Consider the following 6000-nt stretch of genomic DNA (forward strand, 5'->3'; position numbering starts at 1 on the left):
GACTTTAAAAATCTGGTGTAATGTGAGAAAGAGTGTGCAGAAATAACATGAAGTGCTAATTAGACAATGCTTTGGCACCTTAACAAAGGGGCAGTTGACAGAGTTTGCAGGAGAGTTGTGGGTTTTAACTCCCTGACATTACTATATACAGCAAAAGTTTTAGGCAGGTATGAAAAAATGCTGTAACGTAAGAAACGTTTCAAAACCAGACATGTTAACCACAACTCAACCTCATGGAACCCAAGTGACTACATTGAAAAACCTTAAAAGGATCACAGAAAGAAACCAGCCAACATGCAAATGTCCTCTAGAGTCCTAGTTACTCCAGATAACCTACTGGACATTTGTGGAATTGCAAGTAAGGCACACATTTTTAAACAAGGCAACCTTGCTGGTTGTGCTAAAACAGACTTTATAATTGCAGACATGACTTGGGGGATCCATGGTGTATTGTAGATGGTCTAAAGTGCCATGATAAATGGGCACCAGGCAACAATGTTGGAAAGAATGGTTTGCAGAGCCAACAGTTCATACACTTAGATGGACAGTGACAAATATGTGCATGGGGTGAAGACAGTCCTGTCCACAAGCTGTACAGTCTTTATGTTTTCAAAACAGAAGTAATAATTTAGATAAATGAATTGAATGTTTCAAAAGTAGTGCAGATGGCAGGTTCAGATTAAGCATTTCAAATGCTTTGGTTATATTAGCACTTTGTCACATTGACAGTGCTTGTGGTACATTGTGTATGGGCAGTTACAGTACAATAACGCATTTAAAGCCGCTTTCAAAATAACCTTGTGTTATGAGCATGATGTTGGTAATAATAAAATCAGCTCATGTTATTGCACAGGGACCAATCTTCCTCATACAGTGCTTAACCTTGTTTTCTCCCCAAGACAGAGCAGAGCATGGTATAGGCATAAGGCTAGGTTTCCACTTGGGTTTTTGTCCTGCGTTTTTTGTCCTGATGAAAAACGCCAAGAAAACTGCCACTGCATTTTGGCGTTTTTTTCTGGAGTTTTTTATGGCGTTTTAGCCTTTCTGTGGAAATTGCTTTTTTTGACCTTAGGCAGTTTTTCCAGCCTTTGCAAGTTAGAAGTTTCACCCAGCTAAAAAAGGGATTAGGATAAATGGCAAGTATCTGCCCCCTGATGTCATTTACTTGGTATAGTTCTACTTAAACGCCCCGGCGGACCCTTTTGTCACTTTTCTGTGGTTTGTAAGGCATGCTTTATTCCGAATGTCTGCTCCTCTAGGAAGATTGGCCCCAAATGATGGTGCAAATTGTTTGCTGTTGCTTTTGGCACGCAGGATCCAGTTGATGCGTCGCGTATGTTTGTTTGTAATGGCATGTTTGTTCCAAATGGTGTAGAATTCAATATGAACTTTGTTTTGTGTGAAACTGTTTGTTTCCAGCCTATTTCTCGTAGGACACACAGATACTGGGTCCATCCTCTGCATTGTAACTGTGGAAAAAACGCCATAAAAAACGCCAAGGCAATAAACCCACATGGCTTTTTCATGGCGTTTTTTCTCTCCCATAGACTTCTATTGGAGAAAAACGCCAAGATTTCCTTGCAAAAAACGCCAGAGTGTCAACATGCTGCGATTTTGAAAAACTGTCACAGAGCCCAAAAAAGCAGAAAAACGCCAGAGGACTGAAAAAACGCCAAACAGAAAAACGCCAAGTGGATATGGCATTCTGCGATTTCCTATTGAAGAACAGCTAACATCTGGCTGCAGCGTTTTTTCACTAAAAAAACGCCAGGTGGCGCTATTGGCGTTTTTAGCAAAAAAAAAACCCAAGTGGAAACCTAGCCTAAATCCATCCTTAATCTAAGACAAGACCAAGAACCATACCTGGGAACTCTCTGGCTCCGGCTACTGGTCCTGCAGACGTAAGTGGGCAGCCCCGCTGATATCTTATTTATATAGTGTAAATTTATAAAAGCAATTATCTGCTATTTTTATGCACACTATTGTGGCTACTATGGCCAGGCAAAGGTACAAACATGTTTCATGGCGGACATTTCCAAAACAAACTGGATCATAATTGTTTTTTCCCCATTTAAAACAATCCTTCATAGTTTCCCTTGGTTAAAATTTATTAATTAATCATGTGATTATAATAGAATCACTCTATTCCCTTTCAAACGGCCGAAAACCAAAATAGTAATGAACATATTGTAAAGCTAAGCATTTTGCGGGCGCCTATAGGTGGCGCCGGCCCTGGTTCTACCTACAGAATTCAGAACACTCTTAGAAAAGAGTTAAGTTTTAATTCAAAATTTACAATATCTTTTAACTAACCTCACCCGGTCCCCAGAAAGAACCACGATCGGTACTCACTGCTGCAGCCTAACTGTCGACTAGCTCTCTCCCTGTGTGCCAGAAATTAAAATCACTTTTCCGGCACAAAGTGAAGAGAGAGAGCAGGTCTCTGCAACATGGCAGTCTAAAGTTTCCCGGTGGTCCGAGTGGCGGACAGTGGAATTCCTTGTGACGGACACCTTTCCGACCACTGTCTGTGGCTGTAGCTATATCCAGCAAACATTTTGAGCTTCTACAAAAGAGGGACATTAGGGGAGGACAGTCATGCAGAGAGATTTGAGGGCCCAATGTGGGAACGCTCTTCTAAACAGGGACACTTGAAAGTAAGGCTTCTCCTACTCAAATTATCCTACCAGCTTTTGTTCATGTCCTATCCACTAAACTTTTTTTTTTTTATTGTATATGCCTTTTGGCCTTCAGTGTTAAATATGGAAGAAATCTGTATCAAACATACTTCATTACATGGGTAATCATATGTTTAAAAAACCTCAGCAACCCTAGAAAGGTTTGCCCGAGTCTCAGTTTATTTAGCCCAACCTTCACATTCATATTTAGCCAAGTCCTTCACATTCTACTCTAGTGAAGCCCTGTTCACTAGAGTAGAAAGTAGACAGTCACTGTAGTTCACTACTACATCACAGCTGGACCCCTGCTTGAATATTGATGACTTCATTCAGAATATCACATATCATAAACACTATTTGGAGTCCCTTCAATGTAATCTTTCCTACAGACTTTTTTACATGGTGAATATTTGAAACGTTTCAGGGTCAACTCATATGTCCATGTGTGGTGATCAGTAAGGAAAAAGGCGGCTAAACATTCGCAAAAGTAGTGAAGTGACAGTAATCTACAAATGACAGATTATACACCACATTGCGAGTGATTTTAATTGTTTAAGACATGTGCGCCAAAAAAAGAGGTGTAAAGCATATTATGTATAAACATAAAGGCTTTTAGTTATCTTTAGAGACTATTATCTTATAGGAACGGTTTTAGGTATTGCCCCTATTGTGATTCTGCAACATGCTTATGCATAACCCCCATACTGTCTGAATGTTTTTCTTTATTATTATTATTCAAACACTTTGTTTGGGCATTTGGTTCATTGCAGTATATATTTTTTAAATAATTAAATGCCAAAGCACAAATTCTGCCCAAGATTAGCTGAAGAAAAAGAAGGTACCAAGCACTCCTAGTATCCTAAGGTGCACTTATGTCATTGTCCACAAAAGTGCACGTGAGGATACTAGGAACGTGTGGTACATCTACATGTTATCCTACCATTTTAATCAGGATAGATTCAAACATGTTTGGAATTGTTACTGTCTAAATTTTTATAGCTTCAATGTTATATTTAGATCATTTATTTGCCTGCTGCAAGCTTTCAGGGCTTAAACCTAGTGAGTTCACAGCAGTCAGTTTTCTTTTGGGTTGTATAAGTTCCAGTGACAAGACGTAACTCATTGAGGGGGACAACCGTGTTAAAAAGGCTTTCGTTCCCATATTTGTGCTATGTTAAAACAGACCTTCTGCACACCATCGTGATTTTACCTCTTCACCTTTTGAGGTTACTAGGAGTTCAAGGGAGCCATACTCTCCTATTTATTTCCAAGGGTAGCAAGCAAAAGACATATCCAGTTATTGAACAGAAAGGAGGACCCTAGATTTGGCTAATTAAAAAAATGTATAAGTGACTAATTCAATCGAAACATTTCAGTTTGCATACAATATATGGCAGCTGGAGGCAAAATGCAAGCATGTGCCCTTTTGATTCAACATAAAATGGCTATCCACCATCCCATATCAGTTCTTTGTTTATTTTAACAAGGCTTTTATGGGTGGATAGATGTGTAGGGCAGAGTTGTCACTTTTGTTAAGTGTAAATTATCAAGAGAATCGGTTCTTATGCTTCTGAATCCTCCTGACATCAATTATCTTGGGACTTTGTCACTGAAGCCCCATTACAGGAGGAACCACTCAACCTCTTAATGAGATGTTGGTGTGAAAGGGTTAATGTAAAAACCAGGCTGCAGGCGTATTCACCGCTTTCCCTGCAGGGCCCAGAACAACTACACCTTAACCCCAAGTTCTATCTAAGGTTTTAAAAAGACCTAAGGAGGCTTCAGTAACAACCTTGAACTCCCTTTAATCTGAGCAAGAATATTCACAATGCTTTCATACAAAAATAATTATTGCTTCTGCCTTATATTTTGAAATGCAATATTTTGTTGTTATAGTACCTTGCATGTTAACTCTGGGGTGATCACGTCTCCCATGTTACTACAAACATACAGGTACCAAACAGTCCTATCTGCCTGATAGCTAGATGACCCGTTGTTATTTCTCAGGCCCTGTTTAACCCCTTCCCGTCCTGTTTCCTATCATTCTGGAGGTCACGCTGTCAGCACACAGAACATCTTCATGTTATGATTCTACTATAGAAACTTAACCCTATTTCAGATTTGTGAAGATGTTAGGAGCTGTGTCCCATGTGCGACCAAATGGCCTGATCCTCTATAAGATTTTATGGCAGCCAGGACAGAATATCGGGCATCCTTTGATGATGCTCTTCTTCATGTTCCACTGATTATATGGTGGGTCTGGTCAGTTCTCCAGATAACATCTATGGCAAAATAAGGCCTTAGAAAAAGTTAAATTTACTCTAAACCATGCAAGATCCATTTAACATTGGCATTTTGCATGCCAGACAAAGTAGGCCTGAGTTTCAAACCATCTGCTCCCATGAAACATAGCCATATCTCTCGCTATAGCTAAGGTTTCCAATACTACATGCGTCACAAGCATGATGACATGTTTACGTTCAGAAATCAGTGTAACAGGAGGCGGCCAAAGAGGGCAACCTTTGTTTTAGAGGAAGTAGTTTCCAGTAATTTCCATGCACACACAAACAGGGGCCTCAATAGACCTCTTTATGAACAGTTATATTTAGATAAGTGGATCAGCACCATTAATGTGACACTATGCCCTGAATTTCCCCCTTCAAGTGGATGTGAATCAAATTTTAAATTCCACACTTAAATCACATTATGCATTTGGCTGCAAGAGAGAAACTTCATACAACATTAATGTGATTACCAAGCCATCCCATCAGACATGCCAATTACAATTACCATTTATATGCAGTGTACACAATCTTCTTGCCTGCTGAAATGGCAGACCTTGTCCATTAAGAGCTGCGGTAATTCTAAATGGAACAATACCTAGTCTTAATAACTGATAACATTTGGAAAAAAATGGAAATCAAATCACTATGCTCTTGGTTGTTTGGAGGACTTATCACGGTTGACTTTCTGCGCCACAAGAAAAAAAGCAAGTACCATCTGATTGATGGCTTATAAACCGGTATTCAGGTACTGATAAAAAAGTATTCAGGTCTTCATTCACCGCCAGTCTTAGTATCTCCCTCTCACTGGCCCAAAATGAAAGGAGAGTAAGGTTTGTTCATACAGAGCTCTGTTTCAGTGCTTTCTCGCAATGCGTAGCAACGATTGATGTTGAGCGCCAGAATATGTGCTCAACACTGAAGCCATGCGTAGCGCGAGAAAGAAATAAAAGGAGAGGGAGAAAGGTATATAATCGGTTAAACAAAGTGGAGAGTGTGTTTTGAAAGGGTTTTATATACATTAATAATCAATAACAAAA

This window comes from Sceloporus occidentalis, unplaced genomic scaffold (genome assembly GCF_023333645.1).
Source record: "Sceloporus occidentalis isolate IW3139 unplaced genomic scaffold, rSceOcc1.0.p SCAF_95, whole genome shotgun sequence".
Lineage (NCBI taxonomy): Eukaryota > Metazoa > Chordata > Lepidosauria > Squamata > Phrynosomatidae > Sceloporus > Sceloporus occidentalis.